Genomic DNA, 15,480 nt, shown 5'->3' with positions numbered 1-15,480 from the left:
CTTACAATGTTAGCTTTCTTCTCCACAAAACCCCCCACACTAGTGACCTTAAGCATAGAGAAAACATGGAGTCGAACGGCCGACTTTCCTTAGTGGACAGGCCATAGCACCACCATGGACTTTGAATTTTAGAAGGTTACATTGACTAGGGCAGGAAATAGGACTAGATGAAAGGTAACATTAACTATCACCTTCCTCCTAGTCAGCTTTCTGCCCTCTTGGGGGCATCTGAACCATGACGAGCTCTCTAAAACAGATTTGTGTGGTAGAGAGACCTGGCGCATTTATCTGTCCTTTGAGGCATGCACCAGGCCACATGTTATAATGCGGGTGAAGGGGGACCACCAAAGTTTGAATCAGAAGACTTAGGTTCAAGTCTTAATTATACCACTGAGAATAACAACACATAACCTATCCTGCTCATTCCACCAGGCTGCAGTGGGCTCTACAGTATTTTGTAAACTGAATGACAATAAGGCTTTGCAATCATTAAATTAAGGAAAACAAGTCAAACCACAGCTGACTTCATGGAGTTATCTGGCTTGAATCAGAACTTTGCCGCAGCATGAGTGACGCAAACTGATGTTTCTTTTTAACAAAGGGAAAATTCAATTTCCATGGTGATTGCACCTGATATTAACCAGTGTTTGCTTTAAAACCCACTCTAAAACAGGGGCGCCTGGGTGGTGCGGTCAGTTGAGCGTCAGAGTCTTGGTTGTGGCTTAGGGTCATGAGATCAAGCCCCACGACAAGCCCTGCCCTCAGTGAGGAGTCCGCTTGAGACTTTCTCTCCCTCTCCCTCTCTCTCTCTCCCAAATACATAAGTAAAAAAAAATCTTAAAAAAAACGACTCTAAACTCAAGTCAAAGGAAAGTTGATGATGACTTTAAGGCACATATGCACATTGTTATTATTGTCATGATTATTATTGTTCCCCTCAAATGGTTGATTTGGGGGATGCTGAAAACAAAACAAAACAAAATAGAGAAACACCTAAGCTTTCTGTTTTTAAATTATTTCATCCCTTCTTGTGCATGGAGTCAGCCCTTTTCTTCAAGCCTTTTCCATATAGCATTTGTAGAGGAAGAAGGAGCCATCATTGTGAGTCAACAGTAGCTCCCTGAGTGAGAGAGATGAAGTAATCTAATAAGAGAAACTGTCCGTGCATCCCAAGTTCCCTGTTTCCCTGGAAAGTTACCAAGAGACAACAAAATAATCATAATAAATCTCTAATCCAAACCATCCTAAAGAAGAACAAAAAGAATGACTGGGAACACTCATTTCTTTACGGAGAGGCTGAGCTACCATTTCATTTACCTCTATGTGGGGAAAAGGAGCCTATGGATATCACTAGAATCTAAATTGGCTTAATTTAGTCTTGTAGAAAGGAAACTTTAAAAGCCAAGAAACTGCATATGGTAGAGACTATTGAATTAATAAAAAAGATTCCAGATATCTTGGGTGCTGCATACTCATAAATCCTTGACCGAGTCTTTAAATGGCATATATATTAATGAGTGCACTTCAGCAAGGAAAAAAGTGTTATTCAGTTTAAAAGAAATGAAGTGAGGATTAAGGTAATGTGATTCAACACTTAGGCACTCAAATTATCAGAAAATTGCTTCAGGTTTTCCATTAAGAAATGATCAGACCTTTATTCTGCTTAGCATAGAATGCCTTATCCTTGTTGATATAAATCACTATTTTAATACAGTTTCTATTTCACCAAATCCACAAATGACTTACAATTTGTTTACAAACTCATCATAGAAGTTTTCAAATTTTTGCCTAGTACATCTCCAAAGGACCCTGCGGTGTACCTGCAGGAGATACTTCCGGTAAAAACAGAATTTATGATTTCTCTGCCTTGGTCTACTTCAGCTGAAAATGATCGGGGGAGGAAAATGCAGACAGGCAAACAGAGGTTTAGGGGAAAAAATGAAGAGGAATAAATGGTAAGCAGAAGCCTTGAGAATCATACTCGGTTGGGAAGGACTTGGGAATATTTTGTATTTCTATTTCTTTGCAATAATGTTTTACATGATATATGAGGTATTTGTTAAGAATAATGGATCCTGATAAAACACTGACAACTCCTCTGACGAGACTGCCCTGCAATAGTGGTTGAATTTAATAAATAGAACTAAACCCATAGAGACAGTGTAGGTCTCCACAACATAAATCTCTTAAGAGGTATTTATGGAAATAAAATGGGGGAAAGGAGAGAATTTTAGATGTGAAATCTTTTTTTGCATGTCCATCTTTAGAAGAAATCCCTAATATCCGCAGTTTGTACTTGAAGACGCGTTAGACCATATCCATTCACTTTCATTTGTACTATATGTTGAATGATACGATTTTACTCTTAAAGCAATATTTTTCAGTATTAAAAATGTGTTTTTTCTTAAAATATTTAAAAAGTACTTCATAAGCATACCCGTTTTGAGAAAAAGAAAAACACACTTACAATAAGGACATGAATGGAAATTTTATTTGGCTAATATACAGCAGTTATCAACCCCCTGATGGACGGTATTTTGCCACCTACACAACTGATTTTCTCTAAAACACTTTGTGCTGTGCTCCAAACATCTTCAAGCTGTGATCTTTAAAAGATAAAGGCAGAAAATGCTTTTTGTTTGTAAAGTCTTTATTTCTGATGTATTATGTTGAATGCCACCATAAAATCCACCAGAGCCTAAATGATGCTTTTAGAAAGTGTATTGTTGAAGTTTTCTTGTTTTTCACTAAAGTACTTGAAGAAACCTTCCCAAGCAGATGGACTACTACAGGCAGGAAAATTACATATATTTGAAACAGCACACCATATTGTGTATGTCATGAGGGCTCAACGGGCTCAGTTAATATATGATGGCTTTGTCTTCCCCCTCCATATTTAACACCTGCTGTGATGAGCTTGAAATCTGAATATTTGTAGCTTTCAGTATTAGAAAATGGTAAGTTTAAACACTAAGTACTGGCTGTTCCCCTGCTTTACAGAGCATGTCTATGCATTTTGTTGACACTCTCCATCAGTGAAATGCAGAGGAACCCAACTGGCCACAGCAAGTGGGAGGTTTAAACTACTGTCTTGATTAAAAATATATATTATGTTGATAAAAGGCAAAATTATTTACTGTGGTTTGCCATCTGCCAAGTATTGAAATAGTAAATTACAAGTGTTCCCTCCAGCTATTATAAATTCAAAGTGTCCTTGAAAATTACTCTTTGATATTTCCCTACATTTACAAATATATACACTGATTAAAAAAAGAAGCTCCTTCCCATTTTGTTAATAAATTGATTTGTTTTGAAATATAATTGGCTTCACAACTCTGAATCTTGCAACTAATTGACTAAATGTTTAATTTTATAAGTAAAATTACATCTGAGGTTTTCTTTGATTTTTTTTAAAGCCAGTTTCTGTCATTTGCAACTGGAATATCCATGATAATTATGAGTACAGATGTTGATTAGTGTCATGAAAAAAAAAACACCCTGAAATTAACATCCATAGACAAGATATGAAGTTTTGAAAAATACATTAATTGATGTCAACTTCAATAATTTCTTTCTTCCAGCAATTTCACCACGTCATTAAGTCTCTATCCACAGGCTTCCTGTCCCACCATTTCAGTGCCACCTTGACGGTCAAGCAATTTCCTCTATGTTGCCAAATTTAGTAATCACTACTCACTCTTCATGTCAAAGGACCGCTCCAAAACATCCAGCAGACTTAAGGGCTCCCTCCCTGTCTTTTCTAACATCACACCCTGTAGTTTTTCCTTCCCCCCTCACTAGCTGTTCCTTCCCAGGAAACTTAGATGACCTCTACACTACTCAGTCACCAAATATTGGCTCAATCTGTTAACGGCAACATCTAAGTGACTTCTTCCTATGAGTGTTATTTATATGGTGGCTCTTCAATTTGTATAATCAGCTCCCACTCACGGATTCTCTTGCCAGTCCAACGTGTCCCCTTGACTATCATATACATTGCAATATTCACATGCCCAAAACAGAACTCCTGATTCTTTCCCCCTAAAAATCTTCTCTGCCTTACTGCCTCTTAGCAACACCATCCACGAGTACTGACTTTGAGATTTTCCTTGGTCCTTACTCCCTTCACCCATTAAGTTTCTGTTGACTCAAATTCCAAATCATCTCCCAAATCCACCCACTTTTCTCCACCTTCACTGTTGCAACCACAGGACCCCATAATTTTTATATTGGACTACTGCACTGGTCTCCTTCTCCTCTCCTCTGTATATCACGACAGGCAACAATTGGGGTAAACCGTGTTGAGTAAATCATATCAATATATCAGTTCACTCTCATGCTAAAAAAAAATCAATGCTTCCTTATTCTGGTTTATGAGACTATGTATGAACTAGCTTGTCTCCTGGAACTTACATAATGCTGTCCCTTTTTACTAAATTCCATCCACTCTGACCTTTTTCTATTACTCCGACATGCCAAGCTCTTTCCAACCACAGTCTAGAAGAGAGTCTCCGGATCTTTGCAGACTACTTTATTCTTCCCACTCAGATCTTGGATTATGTTTTCCTTGCTCAAAAAATTCTTCCCTGGATGTCAGATTTTACATAGAGCTCCTCTTGCACTCTACAACAAACACTCAATATGATACCCTTGTGTTTGATAGCATTTGTCATTAGTGATTTATTGTTTGTCTTCCTCTACTAGAAGACAAGTTTCAAACAAGCAGGATGCCAGCCTGTTGAGTTTGTTGCTGGCATCTTGAATAGGGCTTGAAACATAATATAGACTCAATAAATGTTGCTGAGTAAGTATGCACGTTACTATGCCAGGAGTACCCCAAGAAAGCTTCAGCTGAGGAAGGGTATGGCCGTCTTGGAGTTATTGTTGTATATAAAAGAATATTTGGCTTTGTTCATTTACCTTAACCTGGTTTCAGTCTTGTCTCCATCCATCAATCAGTAACTGTGCATGGGGCCTTCGAGTCAATGCTTATTATCCCTGAATGCATTTCTTTAAATAAAAAAATATAGAGTCATACTAGTACATTTAATATGTAAATAATTTTTACATTTCTACTATATTTCAGGCACTGTCCTGGGTACTCAAGGCACAGCAGCAAGCAATACAGATGAAAACACTTGACTTCATAGATTTATACTCTATTGGGAGGACATGAATCATGGTCAAGAAAAATAAGCAATATATATATATATAGTATGTACATGGTGGAAAATGTTGAACACAAAAATAAAAACAGCAAAGGAGTGTAGGGATCAGGATCCAGACTTTGGGGGGAAAAGACCTGTCATTTTTAATTAAAGTAGCTGTTAAACGTGACATTTGAGGGAAGACATGAATGAGGTGAAGGAGCGGGTCATTCGGGTAGCTCTGGACAGGGCAGAGAGAACAGGTGCACAGTGCTGGAGGACAATGAGGAAGACAGTGTGGCCAGAGACGAGTGACAGAGGGGGACAGATCCAGAAGCTGAAGTCAGAGAGGTAGTGGGTGGAGCAGATCGCACGGAGTCCTTCAGGAAGAACACTGGCTTTCATGCCAGTGAGAAGGGGCAGTAATGCGGAGTTTGAGTGGACAATGGACATGATCTGACTTCCCTTTTTACATCTCTGTGGCTGCTGTCCTGAGAACAGACTATAGGAGAGCAACAGTAAAAACAGGGAGGTCAGGTAGGAGGTCACCACATTTCTGCCTCACAGGCTTTCGTGAATATCGGGAAGAGGTAAGGTGTGTACCTAGTCTATGACAGGTCCCTTCCTCTGCCTCCATGAATGTTTGGGTTAGACAGCATTAAAAGGATGATGTGTGCATTGAATGGTGAAACACTCCCTAATCTAATAATTAGCTGCAGGATACATTTTTTTAAGGGGAAAAAAAAGAAAATAGAGAGAGAAAGATTGACTCAATATACTAATATTATAGGCCCAAATGGAATTCTCAAATGAACATACCCAAAAGTGAAAGGAAAGCAAGGCGATTTAAAATTTTTTTCTAGAAAAACAATTTATATCATGCCTTTTAACTATACAGACATACACTTAAAATATTGCTGCATCTAAAATACGTGCTTAAAATAGCACCACAAAATAAATTTTCACACTGTAAATTTTACTCAATCGTATTTTTCTTTACCTGAGCAATATTACCATGTATATTTGCCATTAAGTAAACCTAGATTTTTTTCTAGTTTTTGTAAAGGAGGGAAGCACACACTTTTAATCAGAATACACTCTCAATTTTGTAGAGGTCACTAAGCTTTACTTCTTATTTACCAGCTTGGCATTGATGTAATCCATTTCAGATAATAAGTAAGGGGAATATTGACAAAGGGGGAGGGTGACCATTACTTTGTAAACCTGTTATCTTGGAAGCCCTCAAGGGAAGGGAAACAGAAACAAATGTGAAAGAACAAAAAGAAAACATGATGAAATGAGAAAAGAAATATATATATACCTATTTATATATATAGATATAGATATAGATATAATTTCCATTAAGAAACAGCCTATGACCATAAAAGTAAGTGCCTATAATTGAATATTCAGAAATTAAATACATTTTGGTGATCTGTTTTTAATCATATATTGCCATATTTTCAGACTAATTTTTTGTCAATACAGAAAGCTTCTGTAACCAAAGAAGACTATGTCATATTCACTTTATAAAACGAAAGTAGAAATACTATAAAAGGACGTTTTTAGAATTGAGGATACCGAAAGTCATAATGCTTCTTCTTAATGGACAACTGATGGTAAGTAAACACAGTGATCTATTTTAATCAGGCTGCCAGTTTCCATCTTTGCTGTAAGTATATGATATGCAGGTGAAGTAAAACATGTTCTGAAAATAAGTTCTGTATTATTGAAGTTGTTGGGGCAATATCATTAAAAGCAAAATCTCCCAACTCAGAAATTTTCTCCACAGAGGCAGTAGAAAAAGAACACACTTTTATTGTTGCACAAACATTAAACCAGAATAAAATGCACATCATAGGCAATCTCCTGAGAGACTGCAAAGACAGAAAGAAATCTCAGCCTTTTATATAGCCAGGCAGATAAATCTCATGCCATACATGTCCTCAAGAGAAGCAATAACTGGCTCAAGTAAGAGGCTTTGAAAGCACCATTTATTACATGTACGTTCATCCTAAGTTCACCTGGCAACAGGGCTGGCCATCCGTGTTAGTTAATTGGCTTTATAGAAAGGAAAAATAATTTTTTCCCTAAATTTATGACAGGAGATAGCTTTACAAACTGGAAACAGGACTCAACTAAGGTTTGAGTCTGAGTTTCAAACTACTATATTTTCCCTGACAAGCTGATTGTCTTAATTAATGAATTGGTTTTTTTTTTTTCCATCTGTAGCTCCAAGTTGTTCCTGTAATAGTTGAAAAATAAAACTAAAAAAATATATATATGCATCTCTTGTGTTTTTTCCCTTCTACATACGAAATTTAGGCCAATTCAGAGGATTATCGCATCTTGTAGATCACCTTTCTAATTCTTTAAAGTAGAAGTTTAAAACGAAATACTTTGCAAAAATACTGTTGGTTGTTCATTGGGACTTGAGCACCATGATTTAAAAAAGAAGCAGCTGTAATTTAAGGAAAACAATATTGAGCCAAGATCATAATTGGTGAGTGGTTCTATTTTTTTTTTTATAATGATTTTTTATTATATTATGTTAGTCACCATACAGTGCATCCCCGGTTTTCCATGTAAGGCTCGATGATTCATTAGTTGTGTATAACACCCAGTGCACCATGCAATATGTGCCCTCCTTACTACCCATCACCGGCCTATCCCATTCCCCCACCCCCCTCCCCTCTGTAGCCCTCAGTTTGTTTCTCATAGTCCATAGTCTCTCATGTTTCATTCCCCCTTCTGATTACCCCCCCTTTCTTTATCCCTTTCTTCCCCTACTGATCATTCTAGTTCTTATGTTCCATAGATGAGAGAAATCATATGATAGTTGTCTTTCTCTGCTTGACTTATTTCACTTAGCATTATCTCCTCCAGTCCCGTCCATGTTGTAGCAAATGTTGAGAACTCGTTCTTTCTGATAGCTGAGTAATATTCCATTGTATATATGGACCACAACTTCTTAATCCAGTCATCTGTTGAAGAGCATCTTGGCTCCTTCCACGATTTAGCTATTGTGGACATTGCTGCTATGAACATTGGGGTGCATATGGCCCTTCTCTTCACTACGTCTGTATCTTTGGGGTAAACACCCAGTAGTGCAATGGCTGGATCATAGGGTAGCTCAATTTTTAACTTTTTAAGGGACCTCCACACTGTCTTCCAGAGTGGCTGTACCAACTTGCATTCCCACCAACAATGTAGGAGGGATCCCCTTTCTCCACATCCTCTCCAACAATTGTTGTTTCTTGCCTTGTCTATTTTTGCCATTCTAACTGGCGTAAGGTGGTATCTCAGTGTGGTTTTGATTTGAATTTCCTTGATGGCTAATGATTTTGAACATTTTTTCATGTGTCTGTTAGCCATTTGTATGTCTTCATTGGAAAAGTGTCTGTTCATTTCTTCTGCCCATTTTTTGATTTGTTTATTTGTTTCTCGTGTATTGAGTTTGAGAAGTTCTTTGTAGATCTTGGATACCAGTCCTTTATCTGTAGTGTCATTTGCAAATATCTTCTCCCATTCCGTGGGCTGCCTCTTAGTTTTTCTGACTGTTTCCTTGGCTGTGCAGAAACTTTTAATCTTGATGAAGTCCCATAAATTCATTTTATCTTTTGTTTCTCTTGCCTTTGGGGATGTATCATGAAAAAGGTTGCTTTGGCCGATGTCGTAGAGGTTGCTGCCTATGTTCTCTTCTAGAATTTTGATGGATTCCCATCTCACATCGAGGTCTTTCATCTGGTGAGTGGTTCTAAATGACAACTGAAGCTTTCTTGCCCTTACGCCTGGCTGAAGTGGAATGCAATCAGCAATAAAAAACTCTTACCCACATGCCCGTATGCCGGATCCCCATCTCTCATGTCACAGCTATGAGGTACCAGGCCTTTCACCTTCCTCTCTTCTCTTAGATCATTACAGTTGGCCCTTGAACTACATGTGTCCATGTACACGCAGATATTTTTGGATACAGTCCAGGACTGCAGATATTATTTCCTCTTCTTTATGACTTTCCTAATAGCATTTTTTCTATGGGTTACGTTATTGTAAGAATACAGTATATACTACATATAATACACAGAATATGTGTTAACTATGTTATTGATAAGGCTTCTGGTCAACAGTAGGCTATTAGTAGTTAAGTTTGGGGGAAGTCAAAAGTTTTATGTGGCTTTTCTAAGAGGCACAATTTAAACAAAAACTAAACCCACTAGGCACTCACAGTCAATTAACAAGTGATAAGAAGCTATCAGCCAAAAAAAAAAAAAAGAAAGAAAGAAAAAAAGAAACAAGACTAAATGATATCTGAAAGCAGTGATAAGGAGATGTATGGAAATGACATACATTGGGCCGGCTTTCTCTGTGGATTTAATCATTTCAATTTCAATGTCCTTACTTAACCTCTGCGCGGTCTAGCAAGCAGATGAGCCTCCACTCTCTGGCTTCGATCTGGTTTGGGGAGAGGGGAGTGCGAACTAGGAGAGAGTGAGGCCAGCAGAGCAGCGGAAGTGTGCGAGCTGCTAAGGAAGCTGCAGCTCTGATCACCTGAGCGCTCAGCCGAAAAGAGTGGGATCGTTCGCTTTTATATTGATTTCATACATCACTGATATCCCACCTTGTTTAAAAAAAAAAAAAAAGATTTCAATTGGCTCATGGACTTTAATCAGCTAATATTGTTTTTTTGCAATATTTTTATTAGACCACAGGTAATGTGTATGATCTTTAAAGGTCAAGTTTCAAATTGAGGCAAAGGTGGCAAACTGGCTGCCCACGGTTTGCCTTTGGCAGTTGCACAAGTTTTCTCTGACAGACGCAGTGTTTTTATAAACTGAGTTGAAACTGAATTGAAATCCCTTCTGGCAGCACTACACAATCCTGCTTTCCCCAGTCCCCATCCGTCCCTCTTATTTTGCACTCGGCCTGATTCACACATTGGTTTATCTACCTGGCTCTTATAGATATTTCAAACAGAACCTCAGAATCTCTCAATCCATGCTGATTTGGATGAGCCAAGAAAGGGATTTTGCAGCCATAACACATATGTTTCTATCTGTTCAATATCAACGTGCGTGCATTGAACTTACGAGGTTTTCACGTCCCATATGTTTCATTTCGGTTTATCACTTCGTCAAAAAGTTAATGCTTTATGTTTTCAACTCAGTTCTATTATAATTTAACTTCTTTTATCTTCTATCAAGAAAAGTGGCAAACTATCACTTTCTGTCTTCAAAGTAAGTAGCAATTATTAATGATCAAAATATATATTTAAGAATGGGATGCACAATAGATACCTTCCTTTGACCTATTAATCCAATAGCTTGATGTGTGTCTTGCATGGTTAAAGCCTGGGGGATATTTCAGCAACTGACACACAGTAGCAATCATCTAATACGTATGTCCCTGTGAAAAGCTGAGAATGAAGCTGGGGCTCCTCGCAGGTTCTCCCGTCCACGCACCCCACCTGTCAGCCATTTTACCCCTCAACACTCCAGTGTTTGCAACTCAGATTGCTATAAACCAGTTTACTTTCATCTTCTTCATGTCCCTTTCTCATCCTCACATCCAAAGTCTTCATTCCATCTAAAATGAATTTTCTCCACGTCACAAATCCCTGTCTTCCCAAATTCTTCCATCTCAGTGCAACGCTATTTTCCCCCCACAAAGTTATCCCTGAATAATGATATCCTCAGGGTGTCGCTCCTTATTTTGACTTTGGGAACTCTAAATTATTCGACATTTTGCATAGTCTATTTTGAAACAATCCCCCAGATGTTTTATATATTTGTTACCTTCTGAATTAAGTTTAGTTCCTATAAAACAATGGCTATGTATCTTCCATTCACCACAGCCACCTTTAATTACTCTAATTATCAGATTGTTCTAAAAGCATACACATTTCGTATTTTCTTTTCTTCATCCCATAAGCCATTGACATGATACAGATATTCTAACTTTTCAGCCTCTTCATCTCCTCTAAACTGCTACTTACACCAAAAAGGGGCATAAATGTTATATCATATATTCTGATTTTTAATTTGGAAAATATAACTGCCACTCATCTGTGCCTAAAAACCCACCTAATGGCACTGGAGTTACACAATAGGCTTACTTGGTTGGATTCCAGAACATGGAGGGGACATTAAATGGTCAAGTCATAGGGAATAACAGGTAAAAACCATACTTGTCCTTTCTGAATAGTACTATTTGGCCAGAGCGGTGAGAAGGAGGGAACAGAGGCAGCTTGCTCACCTGCCTCCATTTCCTAGCATGAAGCAGAACTGCCCCAGTGTTTTGGTCTTGGAATAGGTTGTGGCAGACCTTGCAGACAGTATCTCTTCCCTCTTTTCATAAAGTTGGCTGTAAGTGCTAAGAGCTGAACGGAGGCTTAGGTGTGTCTTAGCGTAGGAGGCAGAAGGATGGAGGATCCTTTGGAGGGGCATACTTTAATGTTTGGTTGTATTGCTGAGGGGGAAGGAATAGTTAGACCTTTAGCTTGATATATATCTGTCAGGTCATTAGAAAAGAGTTCTTGCTACTGGAGTTTAGGACACAAGCCACTTAACGGTATTATAAACTCCTAAGCCACTAATACCCGTAAGTTTAGCTTCCTTAGTAACCTCATTGGGATGTATTACTGTGGCATGTGGCACCATTTGTTGATTCCTGGGTCCTTTGGCCATACCAATGAAAACATTTTAATTTTTATTGTCAACATATCTAGACCAAATACAGTAAAATTTGTACAATAAATACTTAATGTACATTTATTGAAAGTTATGTGACTTGCTGAAGGTATGTATTGTATATTTTAGAGTACGTATTTGAGAGTACAAACTTTATAAATAGCACAAGACAAAGAACAGAGATGTAAAAGATATCCAAGGGATTTTGTCCAGTTGGAAGGAGAGAATAGAGGCATGTTAGTTTAAAAAAAAAAAAAAAAGGAATTTCTAGATAATGAAACAAAGCTATATCACAAAATCTTCCTCTGCCAACCAAAATTTTTTAAAAGCAAGAAAAATAATTACCGTCAAAAACCATAGTAACAGCTACAACATAATGTGATATGCATCTAGTCAAAAGATAGAAAAAAGGTTGCAGTAAAACTCTTAGCTCAATCCTCCTCCTTAGAGTCAACCAATTCTAAATATTTTCACTAAATCCCAAAATCTGAAGAAAAACTGAATGCCCATACTCACTAATATCTAAAAATTCAAAGAAAAATAGAGTGACAAATGCAATTTTTAATTTAATCCACACCCCAAAATGAGTCAAACAATCTGATGAATTCTCACTGATATCCTAAAATCCGAAGCAAAACTGGGGGAAAGAGCAATTGTTCCCAGGGAAAAACAAATATAACGGTAAAACTGAACACTAGAGTCAAGTATGTAAATCCTCAGTTATCTCTCTCATGAGAAACTGCTTCAAGAAGGTGGCATAAACCCTACTGCAGTAAATTTAACAAACATCAGATGAGAACCAGTGTTGTCAATGGGCTGCACAGAGCTTCCACTGACTTCTTCTCGCCCTTTCCCTTTCCAAATCCTCATGAGACAGAATACATTTGAAACTAAGAGAAAAAATGTATTTGTATTTTTCCCACTCACATTTCTGGGGAGTAGGAAGTCTAAGGTCAAGGCACTGGCAGATTTACTGTCTGGTGAGAGCCTGCTTCCTGTTTAATAGACAATTGTCTTCCACCTCACATGGTGGAAGGGGAGAGGTAGCTCTCTGGGACCTCTTTTAAAAGGGCACTAATCCTATGTATGAGACTTCTGCCCTCATGACCTAATACCTCCCAAAGGCCTCATTTCCAAATGGCCCTGTTGATTTAAGTACATTGATTAGACACACAACGGGGCAATTATGCAATAAAATAACAGATAAAAAATAAAAGAAAGTTTGCACGCCAAAAATAAAGAACCCAGACTAGATGAAAGCAAAGGAAATGAAACGAAAGAATGTGATTGTAAAAAATAAGGACACAAGTAAATACCAGCACGATAACATTACCATCTTAAGTTAGCTTTAGCAAGGAAGACCTGAAAATCAAATTAATGACAAAGAATAGAGGCTTCTGACAACCACAGTAAATGGAGAGGAGAACCATAAAAGTAAAGCAATTAAAGAAAATAATGAGAGCAAAGATAATACAACATAAGGATAATTTATCCCTAAGATAGAAAGTCCAACAAACAAAGCATTAATTGTACTCCAATATGAAGAAATACTTTGCTGATATCTAGGAATAACTACATCTATATATTAAAATAGCATATGATGCTTCAGGAAAAACAGAGAAAATGACTGAAATTATAAACATTCTGGATGAGCTACTAAACTTCAAAAATAAAGAAGAAATATTTTGAACATTCAGACTGAAAAGATGGGAGAATAAATCAGGCTCACTTCAGTCTTCTCCAAATCAATATCTTCTTGTAAGAGAACTTTTTAAAAAATGCCTCCAAAATTGTCACAACATTAATTATGACCTAATGATATTATAAGCTGTCAGAGACACCAACAGCTTCCTCAATTATAACATTGTAGGAAATGATACTGTAACATATTATCACAACCTCAGTGGCTTTAAACAATACAAATGTATTCTCTTACTGCTGCAGGCCAGAAATCCAAAATTGCTTTTATGGGTTTAAAATCGGGGTGTCAGCGGGAGGAATGTTCCTTTTGGAAGTTTCAGGAGAGAATCCATTCCTTGCCTCTCCCAGCTTCTAGAAGCTTCAGGCATTCCTTGGCTGGTGGCCACATCACTCCAATCTCTTCTTTTATGACACTGTCTTTTCCCTCAGTGTAACTCTACTGCCTCCCTCTTCTAAGGACACTTCTGATTATATTGGTTCCACTTAATCCAGCATAATCAGTTTTCAAGATATTTGATTTAATCACATATGCAAAATTTCTTTTACCATGTAAGGTAAGATATTGCTATAGATTGAATGTTTGTGTCCACCCAAAATATGTTGAAACTTAATCCCTGATGTGATGATGTCATAGTATTTGGAAATGAGGCCTTTGGGAGGTATTAGGTCATGAGGGCAGAAGTCTCATACATAGGATTAGTGCCCTTTTAAAAGAGGTCCCAGAGAGCTACCTCTCTCTTTCCACCATGTGAGGCGGAAGACAACCATCTATTAAACAGGAAGCAGGCTCTCACCAGACAGTAAATCTGCCAGTGCCTTGACTTTAGACTTCCTACTCCCCAGAAATGTGAGTGGGGAAAAAAAAAAATTCCAGTGTTTATAAGCCACCCAGCCTATGGTACTTTTTTATAGCAGTCCAAACAGACCATGACACATACTCATAGATTTTAGGAATTAAGATGTAGATCTCTTAGGAGGGCCATTATTCAGCCTATAATGGATATTCTCAACATGTAAGAACTAAAATCCAGTGAATTAAAAGATTTAAGCAAAATAACCTCCACGGGACTTGAACTATTTTGAAGAGATAGACAGTAAATTTTTAAGCAATTTAAACATAGAATTAAAACCAAACAACTGTATGGTGACATAGCATTTTGTAAATGTTACAAAACTATTTGATAAAGTTAAAAAAAAATCCAAACTTTAGCTAATAAGAGGTAGCAGAATGTTAACCTTTTTAAACCAATATATCAGAAGCTATTAAGGCAGTATAAAATTTAAAAGCATGCCAAGTAATGAGTCAAATCTCATGTTTAGAAATAATTTCTTAACCTTTGAGAGTACTTTTAAGAAACAATATCACTTAAAGGGAAAAAATTATCTGTTGTCAGTTTAAAATTTATATCTGGTAACTGTGCTTTCAATATACTGCGATGATTTTTTAAAGACGGAAAGTAGTTGTATAGTTCCTGAACAACAGCAATAAGAGCAAAATCAATGGTGCTAAACGATATTTTAGCTACATTCTTTACTAAGAAATTTAAACATTTGTAGAACAAACAATATAAAATGCCCCAGGTGTTTTGTTTTGTTTTCTTTATCTTCAGTTGCAATCTGTTGTTTTTCCTGCACGGAGTTTTACTCCTATCCTTAGATTATTTTTGGCTAGATTCAGATTTTACAAGAGTCTACTGAAAATGTCTGTATGCCTTCTCTAATTTTGTCATTTACTGGGCAATCCCCCATAAAAATATTCCCATATGGAAAATATGCATTTTGGAAAATTTCAAATCAACACTAATTTTTCTCAATTCAACATGAGTTGAATTTTAAAACTTATATGCAATGAGTTTTATATATATATATAGCAATGAAGTAATATCAATTCTAAATGTATTCAAAATTACTTTCTTAATGATACCCATTATTGTCTTAATTATTCA

This window comes from Ursus maritimus, unplaced genomic scaffold, assembly GCF_017311325.1.
Source record: "Ursus maritimus isolate PB19 unplaced genomic scaffold, ASM1731132v1 scaffold_29, whole genome shotgun sequence".
NCBI lineage: Eukaryota > Metazoa > Chordata > Mammalia > Carnivora > Ursidae > Ursus > Ursus maritimus.
This window is presented reverse-complemented; position numbering follows the sequence as displayed.